The sequence below is a fragment of the Xyrauchen texanus genome, chromosome 32, assembly GCF_025860055.1.
Source record: "Xyrauchen texanus isolate HMW12.3.18 chromosome 32, RBS_HiC_50CHRs, whole genome shotgun sequence".
NCBI classification, from domain to species: Eukaryota; Metazoa; Chordata; class Actinopteri; order Cypriniformes; family Catostomidae; genus Xyrauchen; species Xyrauchen texanus.
Window position 1 is genome coordinate 18,447,232 of NC_068307.1, and position 17,073 is coordinate 18,464,304.

The window sequence follows — 17,073 nt, forward strand, 5'->3', positions numbered from 1 at the left end:
AACACAATTTCATACCTCAAATGTGTAAAAAAAAAAAGAAAAATAGATGCAGTTCAACATGGCTTAAAAATGTACACTTTAGGTATGAAAGACTGTAATTTGTGTTCAAAATGTCAACGTATCGTCAAGTAATGTTTACCACAGACCTTATTTTACTCATAAGCTGAAAAACCCCATTATAAAAATCCCTATGAAAATCCAGAGGGAACTCCTAGCTAATAATCTGTTGCATTTGAATGACTTCCCCCTATGTGTCAGTGTAATTCCAAGACATTATAAAACACTGCTGAGTGCACCTTTAACTCATTTTTGCATATAACAGAAAGTTATGGTAGGCTACAGAGCATCAGCATGTTTAAGGGCATAAAAACTCTGTATTCATAAACTTAACACTATCCCACATACCCATTGAAAATATTTTAGTTTCAACAGCAGTGTCAAAAATAATTGATTTGTAATTCTTTGTACTGATAACAAAGTCTGAAGAAGCAATGCATCAATTCGGCTTAAACGATAATAACAACCATTACACGAAGGCAACTCGGTATGATGGTACCCCCTTGTGGTGGTATGACAAAAAAGCAAGAGGATATGTAACAAATTAATCCTACGGTTCTTTAGAAATAATCAAGATATACATCAAGCAAGCAACTTTTAATTTACTTAAACAGGAACTTGATTTGGTAATCAGTTTTAAGTGACTTGGTTGGGAATGATAAGACCATAAATGAGTGATCTTGTTATTTTCACATAATTTATTTATGTGAGTAAATAATGATGGGAGGGGACAAAAGAGAAAAGCAACACAATAAAACCATAAAGCACAAAGATAACAGAACATGTCTAAGCATTTAATACATTTTCATTTTCTATTATTATCTGGTTTATTGCAGGAAGTGTTTGCTATAAGGCCATTTCCAGACTACTATGTTTTGGGTAAAAATTGACACCTCTCCTCCACAATGGAATGATGATTTTCTCCACTCAAAATGGAGACTTTGGAAAACACACTGTAGTATCACATACTTAGGAAAATGATGACATTAGGAAACAAAAAACTGACTTCTCAACCAAAACATTTATTAGTGTGGACATGGCCTAATATATTACACATACAAGTTGTTCAACAGGCTTTATTGTTTTAAATAACATTTTTAAAAAGCCATAGACCATTCACATCCTTTGGTTATAACACAAGCACTGTCACCACTAACCAGGATGGGTTACAAGATACATTTCTATTTCAAAGACTCTTGATTTACCCAAAATGTTAAATTTTTTATTTATTTTTATGTACACTCACAAAAATATTTGAGCCAATTTCAAATGTATCCATTTCAATTTAATAACACATTTCCATCTAATTGAATTGCTTAATCTTAAAAAATGCACGTTTTATTCATTACAATTTCTTCAAGACTATTCAATTCAGTTTGATGGAAATGTGTTATTAAATTGAAATGGATACATCTTAAAAATAGGCAAAAATATTTTTTTTGAATGTATCTCAGCAAAAACCATTGAAACACCTTTCCGAGTAATTGGAGTATAATTGTAAAAACTAAAAGAGCTAAAAAATGGCCCTTCAGATTGCTGGATTTGTGATTGTCTTACAAAAAATCCTTGGAATTAAAATTTATAGTTCAGCCTATTTGGAAGAGAATGAGAGAGAATGATGTGCAATAAATATGTGAGGCTCTTAGTGACAGAGACCTGGTAAAGGATAAGAAAACAACATTATACATTAACTTCTGGGAGTTTAACAAAAATCTGCAACATGTAAAGACCTCAAACACTGATTTTTGTCTTTTGTCATTTATCTAAAGTGTTCATGCTCTACCAAATACTAATATTAACAGAAAAACAACCATTTTAATATTTCATATATTCTTAGCTAAAATAGGTATTAATTTTTATCCAATCCACACCTATCTAGAAAGTAGGCCTACTCAAACAATTTATATGCATAATCATAAACCCCTGCAGATTGAGTCCAGGCCACGTGGCGCCCTATAGTGGTACACACAGAGCAGCGCTTACAATTAAACTCACAGAGTTTGTCAAAATCAGTGGTTCTCAACTGGTTTTGCTTCAGGACAGATTTTACATTGGAAATCAAGTGGCGACCCACCATAGTAAAAACGTAACCTGTATTTACTGTATCCTGGGTCACATTTCCTTTTATGTTGCATAGTGTCGTTCATGGTTTTCAAGTATAGTAATTACATGCATCAAGTGACATTAATTTTGTTGTAGACGTCAACAAGAAAAGACATAGAACAGTGTTGCTCTTTTCCTCCTCAGTGATGTCAGGGCTGCTTACTGTTTGAGAGGTTCGACTTGACTTTCTCCATAACGCTTTAAACTAGAAAAGTCTCACTAGAATTGAAATTGGTCACATCAGTTTTGTGGTCTGCAATATCGAGGGAAGCCCGGTTGTTGCACGTGTGCACCAGAGTGCAGAGCAGATCATGATCTCGAGCTGGTTCCGTTACACTCGTGCGAAAGTGCAGATGAGAAGCCTTTAGCTTATTGCGAGATTATCATTAAATCTATCTCGGCAATCCTAAATAGGCTATCACATGAGCGGCTACCAAAATATCTTCAATGGGCGAATCATGGCATTGTTCTTGCCTTGCTGTCTGTGATCCTGTCCGAATAGACCTGCGACATACCTGTTGAGAAAATGTTGGCTATAGATGCAATACACTTGAAACACATCACAGAACAAAGCAATTAGCTATCAATCTGAAACTGAAAAGGAGTGGTTAATGTTTGATTCTCCCATTTATAGCCTATCCGTATGATTTTATATGAAGCGCCCATAACTGTCACAAAACGTATGCTTTATTATGGGTTTTTAAAGAAAAGAAAGGAGACCGTTCATCAACATTCGCACAACACCGAGGCCAGTTATGGTCTTAAGCCAGAGTATACACGCATGATGGATGAATTTGAGCTACAATCACACTGTACAATCATACTGGAAATATTACTGGTGTCTTTAATATCAGTCTCTAGGTTGTTAACCTGTTACGTTCATTTGGAGCTTATGCATAGGTGCAGCTGATAAGATTGGGAGAGGCATCAAGCCAATTGCTGTAAAAAAATATATATCTTCCTTAGTCAGCCTTTGGTGGATTGACAACACATCTAACTATAGTGTTTGCTACAATTTTTATGCAAAAAGATGTATTCCTTGATTTAAAAAAAAAAAATTGTGTCAAAATGTAAATTCAAATTAATTTGAAAAAAATTAAATAAAAAAATTAATCGGTAAAAACGCCCAGCCCTAGTTTAAATATACTTTTTTCATCTGTCAGTGCACATCTGATAAAACTGTCCTTACCCAGCCACCCTGCTCAACCAGTTGGTCAGACGAATCTGACAAATCCCGCCATAGCCACCTGAATCACACTTGTCATTTCAGGGCAGTTTTTTTTTTCATTGAGAGTCCCAGTGTGATAGCAGCCTTGAGGAGTTGCTTCTCTGAGGTCACTTCTGCTCTCTCCACAACCCACGTCATATACACTACCAGTGAATGCAGTCTCCACCTAAAGCAGTGTTTCTCAACTGGTGGGTCGCAGGACTATTCGGACTGGGTCGCGGATAGCAGGGAAAGAACAATTCCATGGTTCTCCCTTGAACATTTTTCAGTGGCTGCCCAAGTGATAGCCTATTTAGGACTGCCGAGGCAAGTTTAATGATAATCTCGCAGCTAAAGGCTTTTCATCTGCACTGTGATATTTTCGAGGTGCGATTTATAGCTTTCGTGTGAGTGTAACATAACCAGCTCGCGCTTATGATCCGCTCTGCTCTCTGGCACTCGAGCAACAACTGTACATCTCTCGATATTGCGGTGCACAGACCTCAAACTGATGAGATCAATTTCAATTCTAGTGAGACTTATCTAATTTAAAGTGTTACGGAGAAACTCAAGTTAAACCTCTCAAACTGTAGGTTGCCCTGACATGCCAAACAGCACTGAGGAAAAGAGCAACACTGTGCTATGCGCTACATTCTTTTTATTACACATCACCTTTACAAAATTTAAATTGAGTAAAGGTAACTGATATATTTTCATATTTCATATGAAATAAATCTATATGTAGAATCTTTTACACATAATTTTTATAATAACGGTGGAATTTTTTTTCATATATACTATAGTTTATTATTATTATATATTATTATAGACTAGCAACATTGACCTAACCATGGTAATAAGGAGCCTTTCCTCCTGTGTAATATACAGTGGGTACGGAAAGTATTCAGACACCCTTAAATTTTTCACTCTTTGTTATATTGCAGCCATTTGCTAAAATCATTTTAAGTTCATTTTTTTTCCTTATTATTGTACACACAGCACCCCATATTGACAGAAAAACACAGAATTGTTGACATTTTTGCACATTTATTAAAAAAGAAAAACTGAAATATCACATGGTCCTAAGTATTCAGACCCTTTGCTGTGACACTCATATATTTAACTCTGGTGCTGTCCATTTCTTCTGATCATCCTTGAGATGGTTCTACACCTTCAATTGAGTCCAGCTGTGTTTGATTATACTGATTGGACTTGATTAGGAAAGCCACACACCTGTCTATATAAGACCTTACTGCTCACAGTGCATGTCAGAGCAAATGAGAATCATGAGGTCAAAGGAACTGCCTGAAGAGCTCAGAGACAGAATTGTGGCAAGGCACAGATCTGGCCAAGGTTACAAAAAAAATTCTGCTGCCCTTAAGGTTCATAAGAGCACAGTGGCCTCCATAATCCTTAAATGGAAGACGTTTGGGACGACCAGAACCCTTCCTAGAGCTGGCCGTCCGGCCAAACTGAGCTATCGGGGGAGAAGAGCCTTGGTGAGAGAGGTAAAGAAGAACCCAAAGATCACTGTGGCTGAGCTCCAGAGATGCAGTCGGGAGATGGGAGAAAGTTGTAGTAAGTCAACCATCACTGCAGCCATCCACCAGTTGGGGCTTTATGGCAGAGTGGCCTGGCAGAAGCCTCTCCTCAGTGCAAGATACATGAAAGCCCGCATGGAGTTTGCTAAAAAACACCTGAAGGACTCCAAGATAGTGATAAATAAGATTCTCTGGTCTGATGAGACCAAGATAGAACTTTTTGGCCTTAATTCTAAGCGGTATGTGTGGAGTAAACCAGGCACTGCTCATCACCTGTCCAATACAGTCTCAACAGTGAAGCATGGTGGTGGCAGCATCATGCTGTGGGGGTGTTTTTCAGCTGCAGGGACAGGACGACTGGTTGCAATCGAGGGAAAGATGAATGCGGCCAAGTACAGGGATATCCTGGACGAAAACCTTCTCCAGAGTGCTCTGGACCTCAGACTGGGCTGAAGGTTCACCTTCCAACAAGACAATGACCCTAAGCACATCACTAAAATAACGAAGGAGTGGCTTCACAACAACTCCGTGACTGTTCTTGAATGGCCCAGCCAGAGCCCTGACTTAAACCCAATTGAGCATCTCTGGAGCGACCTGAAAATGGCTGTCCACCAACGTTTACCATCCAACCTGACAGAACTGGAGAGGATCTGCAAGGAGGAATGGCAGAGGATACCCAAATCCAGATGTGAAAAACTTGTTGCATCTTTCCCAAAAAGACTCATGGCTGTATTAGATCAAAAGGGTGCTTCTACTAAATACTGAACAAAGGGTCTGAATACTTAGGACCATGTGACTTTTTTAATAAATGTGCAAAAATGTCAACAATTCTGTGTTTTTCTGTCAATATGGGGTGCTGTGTGTACAATAATGAGGGAAAAAATGAACTTAAATGATTTTAGCAAATGGCTGCAATATAACAATGAGTGAAAAATTTAAGGGGGTCTGAATCACTGTATATGTTAATTTAGAATGATTTTTGAAATTAGATAACAAATGGGCTCATTTAAATAAATATGCTCTTTATTTTTTTAAAGGGGGGAAAGAAAACGTCCTGTAGCTTTTGTCAACAACAAAAACAATGTAATTGATGCATGCCTTGATACTTGAAAACCATGAACAATACTATGCAAGATAAAAGGAAATGCGACCCAGGATACATTAAATACAGGTTACATTTTTATTATGGTGGGTCGCCACTTGATGTCCAATGCAAAATCTAGGTCCTGTAGCAAAACCAATTGAGAACCACTGACCCAAAGGATGCACAGGTGTCTAAGTGTGGAGTATGCACTTGGATTCTGAAACAATAAATGCTGACAAATCTGTATTACAAATTGTCTTAATTGTCTAAATCTTCATTTTCACGTCAATTGGTCTTTGCAGGAAAATAAAATGCTTAATGGGTTAATTCTACCACAAAATATTAAGACGTCATTCACTTTCATTGTATGAAATGAAAGCAGCATCAAAATTCTTACAAATTTTCATTTCTGGATGAACTAACCTTTTAGGGGCATATTTGGGTTGGAAGATGTCTGAAGATCTGTTATCAGACTTACCTGATGAGTTGAATCTTTCTGAATATTCTTGATCAGTGGCTGAATCACTTTCTCATCATAATCATCACCAAGTTCTCTGAGTTTAGAAGCTATTGTTACTGGGTAAATGTCTGGAGTTTTCTGGAGAACAAATTATTTGATTATTATTAGTAGTGTAAGCAGGGATTAAATAATTCAAAGATCAACCATTAAAAGTCCCATTGTGGATGACCACTATTCTGAATATTGCGGGGTAGAGGGGGTGGTCCTGCATTAATGTGTAATAGAGAAATATTACTGTAAAAGTGAAGATATTTCACTCATATGCCTAAAATTACAAGCCAAGTTGAGATAACTCTCCATAAAGTAAATTCTAAAACTAATATAACAAATCTTGAAAACACGATAAGTCAATTTTGCTGTTTGTTTATTGATCAGTGGAAGTCCTCACCTATTTTCCCAAATCAAGAAGATACTTACCATCTTCAGGGCCATCATGCTCTATCATAATGTAATCTCGTCCATTTTGTAAGAGGAAGTATACTACGTTGCATGTTTGTTTCTGGATGTCAGCGGGGCAACCGTGTTTACCGGGAGAGCTCTTGATAAACGGGTAAACACCACGCGGTGCTATCACCTTCATTTAAATGCAGAGGCCGCGCCTGTGACAGACAATATCTTACTTAAAAATAACCAACCATAAGTTATCTTCTGATTGCGTATATGAACAGAACGGTCTGATCAAAAATAAAATCTATTTATATCTCTCTCTGTTTCTTCAAGCTGTCAGTGATACAAAATAACAGCACAATCTAATAAACATACCCTGATTGATTGATTGATTGATTGATTGAGTGATTGATTGATTGAGTGATTGATTGATTGAGTTGATTGATTGGTTGATTGATTGATTGATTGATTGAGTGAATGAGTGATTGAGTGATTGATTGATTGAGTGATTGAGTGATTGATTGAGTGATTGAGTGATTGATTGATTGATTGATTGATTGATTGAGTGATTGAGTGATTGATTGATTGATTGAGTGATTGAGTGATTGATTGATTGATTGATTGGTTGATTAATTGATTGATTGATTGATTGATTGATTGATTGATTGATTGATTGATTGAGTGAATGATTGATTGAGTGATTGATTGATTGATTGATTGATTGATTGAGTGATTGATTGATTGATTCAGTTCTATGCTTTCATAGCATCACTGATGTCTGTCCGCCCAATATGCGAGTGAGTCAAGAGATGTGTTCATCTCGATTTCCGATCGGTGAGATTTGCCATTTGCAGTCGGGGCAGGAGTTAAAAAAAAGCAGCCAAGCTGGACACTTTGCTCTTCCCGTTGTCTGCTAAACCAATCTAGAACAGTTACGGAAGATCACGCAATGTTTGCAGGCAAAATGTGATTCAGATAGACAGATGCTTGAATTTTACACAAAATAATCAGAAACATTATTCATTTGAAAGGTTTATGTGCTGCTTAATACAGTGCCATCACTTAATGACACACTGTTGCACAGGGAGAATGAATGAAATCAGGCGTTGACACGGACAGTCCTTGGCCCCGTCTGACAGGCCTCCACAAACTTTACACAACCTGCAGAGAGAAGAAAGATGCTGGGAAAATGCTGCTTCAACTTTCTTTGCAACAGAACTGCATCATGTTTTATCTTGGCAAAATAATAAATGCATTTTACATGCATTCTCTCTTTCTTAGCGGTGTATAGTAAACAGACATGCAGATCGAGCGTTCAGCATGGCTTATGAAACATCGCCTTTGGAAATAAATAAAGCCATCATCAGAGGTTATGCAGGTACATATGAACGGAGGTTTACTGTCATGGAGACAAGAAAGTCTGCATCATCACAATCTCAGCAAATAAAGAAGCAGATTTTATTAGCGTCTCTTTAATACAACAACACACAGCAACAAGTGTGATTTACTTACTCTATTACTATAGCCAAAATGCTGACGTTAGAAAATTATCCGACATTGGCACATAATTCTAATGCACATCCTGTGCTTATGTGATGTTTTATAAGCCCAGATCAATTCTGGTATTATAGCCTTCTTATTATTTGCGCTTGTGGTCAATACCAGCTGAACTTCCTGCTGCTGCTTACTTCCACATTGCCAAGTATGGTGGATACAGCAAAGCATACTGATGTATGGTGTTGAGAAGTTTGATGCTTTAAGGTAAACGTAGGCTACACAGGTTTATGAGGGCATACATAAATCATTACGTCTGTGTATTACTTAATGATAATAAAGGTCAAAATGTAAATGAAGAGAATTCTCTTAATTATAAGCAAACGTGACGTTCAGAGCAGAATTCTGTTATTTTAGTGCAGTACATGTAACTGAGATTCTAATTTGTATGCATGCATGAATCACACTGAATCATTTCGTGAAGTTCTTGTGCACGTTCATGCATTTGCTTTTTAAAATGTTATTTCCCTTATAAATCCTCACATAACCGTCAAATTGCGCTCAGCTGCAGTGTTCGAAGTGGACAACACAGAATTGTCACAGGTCCTGCTGAATATTATTATGCAGCTAAAATACTTTCATTGGATTTTGAATGCCTTAGGTCACATATATGCATAGCAAAAAAGTGTCATAATGTTATTTAACATCAAAAGATTATGAAATTTAAGTTTTAACATTTTTTACAAATTTTGTTAGATATTGCTGCCTGTCCGCACCCTGAAGGATTATCCAGACTAGTCAAGTCTATCAACATTATGCATCTTTATTATATACAAAATTCCATAGTGAAAAAAAGGGCACACTATATACTTTAGTCTGTATAATCTTTCAGTGTGCAGACAGCTGCCAATTTATTGAAAACCATCTTACAATATACCTCCTGCTGCCTACGTTCTGTCTCTGATAAGACATTATGGTGCTTCATATATGCTGTAAATGACAATGAGCTGCCCTGTCGTCCAGACTGCAATCTGGGGCTACTCGTGTGAGTTGCCGAGCCGCGGAAATATTGAAGTGTCGTCATACTCTTCATGCGTCATATTATTTAAATGACCAGCAGAGGACGCTAGAGTATTAGAATAGATTATTGCTAGTTTTTCTACCATTGGCAACCACACCCGTGTATTTGAAATAAAGACAAGAATAATGGAGGAGCTGTTGAAGCTTTAGAATAGCAACATTAATGCTGCACAATTAAAACATATTAGTGTGTTTCTGCAACTACAGTCAATTTTGACTCTCCCAAATATTTTTCTTTTTTTTTTTAAATCTACCCTTATGAAATTTACTTACCTCAACATTACAATAACGTTCATTTTATGCATTTTTCTTTTTTAATTTCTCTAAAAGATTTTTTTTAAGCCTATATTTTTAAATTCTGATATTAAAATAATAATTTTAAAATAGGTGATTCATGGTTTTTTCTATGCCATGTAAAATTTAGACAGTAACCTTACTTGTCAATTGTTTTCATACACACAAAAGATCAAACATTTTGCTTTTTATGAGAGACATTACAGTTCTAATGTGTAAATCATCTCTACTTCAGTGTTAAAATAATTTTTGCTAATAAAAATCTGAATAATAATTAAAATAAATAATTGCTGTGTTAATGACATCTTGTGTCGGTAAGGACACAATGTTAATGTACATGTTAATAATGTAACCTTAACAATTGGCCACTGTAGAGAACGACAGTAACAGACAAAAAATGTTGGTATCACATGTGTCAAAGATAGTGACACATGTGATACCAACATGTGTTGCATGTGCTGCTGGTATTGCAGTAAAGACTGGGTCAAACTGATTTTCATGTTTCAAAAACTTTATGGCCTAAAGTTGATGTGGCACGAACATTGATACTACACTTACACAAACCCATAACACTAACAGCATCTCACCACAACATTACATTTGTGTACCAAATCCAACTATTTCTCATTTCAGACTGAGGGGTAATCTCATTGCAACTTTGAGGTTTTTGGTTCATGTACAGGTAACTAATTAAAATGAGAACAGAGTTCCTTCAAGTAAGCATCATGTGCCTTGATGTCACTGGTTGTGGTTCTGGCACAAGCCCAACCACACTCTCATGTGTGTACCAGATCACATCATCCTTCATTGGCCAACAAAACCTATTGGCCCCAACCATGTGCATTGTTTTGGCCAAAGCACAACTCTCGGTATCAACATCTTGGATTATGCTGGATAAGGGTCATTGTCATACAGAACGACATACCATTTACCAATCAGCACCTCATCGACATCAGAAATGGTTTGTATCGCCTTGATTTCCTGGAATGTGGGAGGATGCTGATTGAGGGCTCCTATGGAAGGCACGAGCAAAGGTGACCCACTGTGGGCTGAAGCAGGTGCATGGATCTGGGTTTCTGCAGTATTTTGCCCTCTTCTTTTATTTATCCTCCACTGTCTTCTTTTCAGATGTTTCAGATTGTTCTCTCTTTTTGTCAGTTGGGAGACACTCTTTAAATGCTTATATTCCTTTCTTTTTTGTAATGCTCTTTTTCCTTCCGGAGATACTCTTCATATCTATCTGGGTCTTTTCTCATTTCCTCTCTGCATATCTGTGATCTTATTGTAGATGAATTTGGTCTCATCTAGTGTTGCAAAAATAGCATGTTTATATTTAGTTTATGATAGACATAATATTTGCAATATAATATACAGTATAAACCTTGAATGTGTCTCTACCTCGAGACAAGGTCTGTTCCATGTTTACTGCTGCTGCAGTAAAGACAGGTTGTGGAAATGAAATGTTTTTTAATATTGCAGATAATTGGCTGCTAGCATGGTCTGCTACATTTGTTGACTCTTAGTATCTAATATACATACATTCAACAGTAATATACATTTATTTTAAAATGCATTTCCAAATACACAATTACTGAGCTGTATGGTAAGGACACACAATAAATATTTCAGAAGAAAATATTATCTTTAACTTATTTTCCTGGTTCTTGTGAGTGACCTAGTGTGGGTGGCCCAACTTGTTAGCCATTTGCTCACATGCTAACTTCTGTTTCCATAGTAAAAAAAAATATCAAAGCCAAACAAATCTATTGTAGTTTCTATCACATTTATTTAGTGTTGCTGTAAGAACTCAAAAGTATGCGACAGGTGCATTTAGATAAAATAAATATATAAATGATCTGTAAACAACAACAACAAAAAAAGAAATTTAAGATGTAATCAATTTTTTGATGTCAAGGTGTGAAAAGACACAGTGTTTATATTTATCAAGCATCATATGACAAATTTGAACATAAATCTTAAATTTCACTGCTGGGAATTAAAAATGCCTGTAGTTGCAGAAACACCCATTAATGGATACACATGCACTATTCCAAAAAAAGAAATTGGAAAGGTATTTTGAAGTTGGCACCTGCTCTGAGATGTAAAGTGGGCAACTCAGGTTGAGCTGGGCAGTTAGCACAAAAAAATTATTAAAACATATGTACAAAAAAGTACCATGGTATTATTACCCAGGGTGTTCCATGCTAATGGAGGTATCATGGTGGGCTGAGCTTATGATTGAATGGCAAGACCGATTCAGTTGTACCAGTACCATATCACAAAATTGTTGTGAAGACATGACCACCACTGGACATTTTTAATCACCCTTTTATTTGTGATTTAACAAAAGAACCATCTGGCATGAGGAGGGTTACTTTTCAAATGTATTCCACTTCCACAGAATACATGCTGAAGAATGTAATTTGTAACGTATTTCTTTAGACTATTCAAGGACAGTAATGTAATCTAAATACTTTTGAATACTTCTTCAGCTTTGGCAGATTTTTTTAAAAACTTGTCTTGACAGTAAATAAGTAAATAACAAGTAAAAAAAAACAAAAATGCCTGTACAGTAAGACACATGTTAAAATACATTCTCTAAAAAAAAGCCAAAATATCTTACGCAGATTTGCTTCTAAAACAAGATAGAGCAAAATTATATTGTTTGAAGTATTTGCAGATATTTTAACAAGAAAACAAAAAACAAAACTTCTCATAAAGAATAAGATTTTTGCAGTACATCATTGCCCTAATATCAAATGTCTAACTAGAGAGAAAAAAACATGATCATGCTTGGTAACAGGTGCAAGTAATAGGCCTAGAAATAGATTTAGCATTTTAGCTTTGCACAAAGTTAAATGTTCACATGACAATTTACACAAGCTTAACTATTTCTGCTGCTCCAAACTTACTTGAAACCCTACACAGTTCACATACAGATACATTATTTCCAACTGAATAGACTAAATACTACATGAAACTAATCACAATAAAATGCAAAGTGATCTCTTCAGTAATCAAAATATTTTAAATGTAACTGTATTCTGATTATCAACTATTTAAATTGTAACTGTAGTGAAATATAGTTACTAATAGTTTCTATTTTAAATACGTAATCCTGTTACATGTATTTCATAATTCCCTGACCCTATATATGTATTTATATATTTTTCCACACAGTGGTGGAAATGGCTGAGCTTGACTAGGGGGACTCTATGTTACAATAATTTTTTGTCTTCATGGCATATATTGTTAATTTAAAATGCTAGTTTAGGACCTGTGAGGAGTTATTTCTCAAATTAGAGACTTCTTGTTGATGTGCATCTGGGTTGTGAAACAGATTTGCCTTTGGAATTGCCTTCATTTCTCAAAAGAACAATAGATTGATGAATTTGATGAGAAATACATGTTTTTTTGGTTATTTTTAAAACTGAAACTTGAGTGTAAAGTAACTTTACTGTAAAGTAACTAATAATATCAATACCTCACATTTTAACCATTATAACAAAAATAAACATTAATTTAGTACTAAATTAACATATTAATAAAATTATTTCTTTAGGATTATGTGACACATTCTTCTCTTAGTACTAGACTGGAGTAATGGCAGCTGAAAATGGGGGTTTGTCATCATGGATAAAAAATGTATTTTATTATAAATAAAAAATTTAAAATGTCAGATTATAGAGATTAAATCTCTGTAATCTATAACCACATTACACTTGAGAAATGACAATTCTTGGTCGAAACTGACTATTCTGAACATATTTTTTTCTTTTTTGTTCTTTAAAAAATAATAGCTAAATCTACTGGATATTTCTCTTCATTTTAATGAACGGGCATTTGCTGTCATCCACGCTAAAACACGCTCCCAGCAGTGCATGTGTGTGAATGTCATGACTGCAGAACAGTCATTCACGGAGAAGAATACCAAAACAAATGGCTCAGCATTTATTTGTGTATTAAATTACACATACACTTATGTGGTTGGTGATATTCTGAGCAAAGAAAACCGTATATTTGTAAATTGAGCATGAGTGGATCTGTTACATGCATGCGTGAATCGGTTGCCTGTGAATTCCCGTTTGCGTTTGTCAATCTGTTGCATGAATGTGTTCTGGCCACTCACAATAGTCAACACTGTGCAACCAAAGACACAGAAGATCTCACGCATTTATGTGCAGAACCCGCAAAGCTTTCATAGGCTATTTAGTGGAAATAAAAATTCACTTCATACCCCAAACAAATGTAACCAGTTTGAACTGGAATGCCGTTCCCCACGAAATTCACTTCGGGCCCCCGCATCCCGCCACAGAGCGGTTATCTGATTTACCATAGACTTTGTCAGTTCAAACCAGTCTGCCTATTCTCTGTCTATTCTCTGATCAACAAGGCGTTTCCATCCACAGAAGTTCCGCTCTCTAGATGTTTTTTTGTTTTTGGCACTGTTCTAAGTTAATTCTAGAGACTCTTGTTTGGTAAAATCCCAGAGATCAGCAGTTAAAGAAATACTCGAACCAGCCTGTCTGGCACCAACAATCATGCCATGGTCGAAATCACTGTGATCTAATTTTTCCCCATTCTGATGGTTGATGTGAACATTAACTGAAGCTCCTGATAGCTATCTGCCTGATTTTATGCACTGCACTGCTGCCACATGATTGGCTGAATAGATAATTGCATGGGTGATGGGCTGGTTTAAGTATTTCTGTAACTGAGATCAATGCGATCTCTGAATGGGATATGTGATTGTCATCATATTACTAAAATATTTAAAATATGTGTCTTTATTAAACTAAAAATGGATGTAAAAGACACGTCTTTTGCAGGGAATTAAATAACAGGAACATTGGTTGATTTGTTCATTATGTTAATTTCTATTTAATAACAACTTACTTTAAATGGAATACTCTTTGTCAGCAACAAAGTAAATTAATGTGAATCACGCAATATCTGTAAGTAACTGATTCATGACAAAAAGTGAGATCTCTCTGACTTGACAGCACTTATTTCACTCCTCCTCTGACTGCAGCCGCCTACTCTTGTCTACTTTTCAAGGCGTTTGGCAGCTCAAACAAGCCTATTGTCTTTTGGAGGCCCCCGGCAAATGTAGGCTGTATACAGCTGCCTAGTCTGCCTCTAGCTAGTGCTGGCCCTATGTACTGTGTATATATTTAAGGGGTGTAAAATAAATGTTGGATTGTATTTTATCATACGAGATGATATAACACATTATAGTGTGAAATTGCTTTTTTATGGAAAGTATGGTGAAAATGTTAAAACGGCAGCTTTTTAAACTCAACAGTCTCGACCACTACTAATTAAATAGCAGTGGGTTTAATTAAGATATATTGGTGTGGTTATTGCTTTGATAAAATATCACTTGCTTACCTGTAAGTTAACAGTGCTTCCTATACCATATGTTCTGGCGATGGCCCTGTGAAGATTGCAGTCTTTAATCGCACACGAAATTGAGTTTTTAAAACGTGTGACATTTACCATTTACGCATTTGGCAGACGCTTTTATCCAAAGCGACTTACAGTGCAATTATTACAGGGACAATCCCCCCGGAGCAGCCTGGAGTTAAGTGTCTTGCTCAAGGACACAATGGTGGTGGCCGTGGGGTTAGAACCTGCGACCTTCTGATTAACAGCCCTGTGCTTTAGCCACTACGCCACCACTGTGGGGGTGAGGGTGTGGTTGAGCACCTGTCTGGGGAGAGAAAAAGCAGTAAGGATCCACCTGAGATCCATTAGTTACATAAAAGGGATTACAGTTACATTTGTTGAAAATTTGGATTACTTGCAGGACTACAATTTTTAATTTATATAAAATAACAAAAAAACACAACAAAAGATCCTCCTGACATAAAGATAAGACCGCTGATTGCTTTAGTACAGAATACAGATATGATCAGATGCACGCTTGAGATCTCTTCTGTTTCTCTCCCATGAATCTGGTGCCACTAACTGTCGCATGGTCAAATAACACTGTGCTGTTTCATCACAATGGCCAATGGAGAAATGTGAATAGTTCTGAGAAAATTCCGACATTCTTATCTCTTCAATTGAGAAAAGTGAAACAACATTACAGTTCAGTGCAATTTAGAGGCAGGAGCAGGTTTATGATTTCTGAGGCCCCAATCAACTGATCAACCCGGGGCACAATGGGAATACAATGTGGCCCCCATGCATTACTTAAAGCCCGATGTGGCCCCTTAACCACTCCTCCGGTGAACTGCCAGTATTCCGGTACAAGGGACGCCTACTGTCGAAACTTTGTGACTTCTCATTTCCATCTTAACATTAGTTGAAACTCTAAAATTGTTCTCCGAAATGCGTTCATGTTGTAATGACAACTGTAATTGGGACAGCATTTTATTTTTCTTTGTTAAAATACATATTGTACACATGAATACCAAATTAATTTAAAATGTCATTAAGTTATTAGGGAAAAGTAAAATGGATAATTTATCTGATTTTGATACTTATTATAAATCTATTGTTAAAAACAATATTTTATTTATATTATAATTTTTTGTCATTAAAATCTTCCTTAAACATAAAAATAGGATCACCCATAAATGTTATCTGGTGATGCTTGACTGTGGATCATGATCAAGTAGAGGACAGACACTGGAGGCACTGTATTAATAATAATAATGATGATGATGATGATGATGATGATGATGATAGATGATGATGATGAAGATGATGATGATAAAGATAGCCTGTGATCTACCTATTGCAGTTGGAAGTTAATGAATGGTCAGAGACAGTTAGTCTACATGCTAACTGCTGTAAGATTTGCAGAAAAGAGCAGAGAGAAAGAAGATCTAAATGCAGGCTTATTTAAAAAAAATAAACACAGGAAACTAAAACATGAAAACAGAACAAACCATTACATCCATGAATGGTAAACAACTGACAAAGAACACAGGAAAACCAAGGGATTAAATACACAAGGGGCAAATGAGCAAACAAGGAACACCTGTGACTTATAAAACAAAGACAATGACAAGAACTACAAAACCCATAATCAAAACACACAACAGGCAGGGAACAATAAACATAAATGGCGACCCCTAGTGGTCACCATGAAGCTCCTTAACACAAATACACAAAACAAATATTCATGGGTGGAGCAGGACATCATGGAACCTGCAGTCCAAGAAAGCACAGGGGAAACGAGAGGGCAAATCCGACCAGGTGGCCAAAGTGGAGCAAACAGGGAGTCCAAATGCCAACGAGAAACCAGGAGACCAGGTGGTTGGCCAGAAGACCAAGGAGACCAGGGCTGATCAGG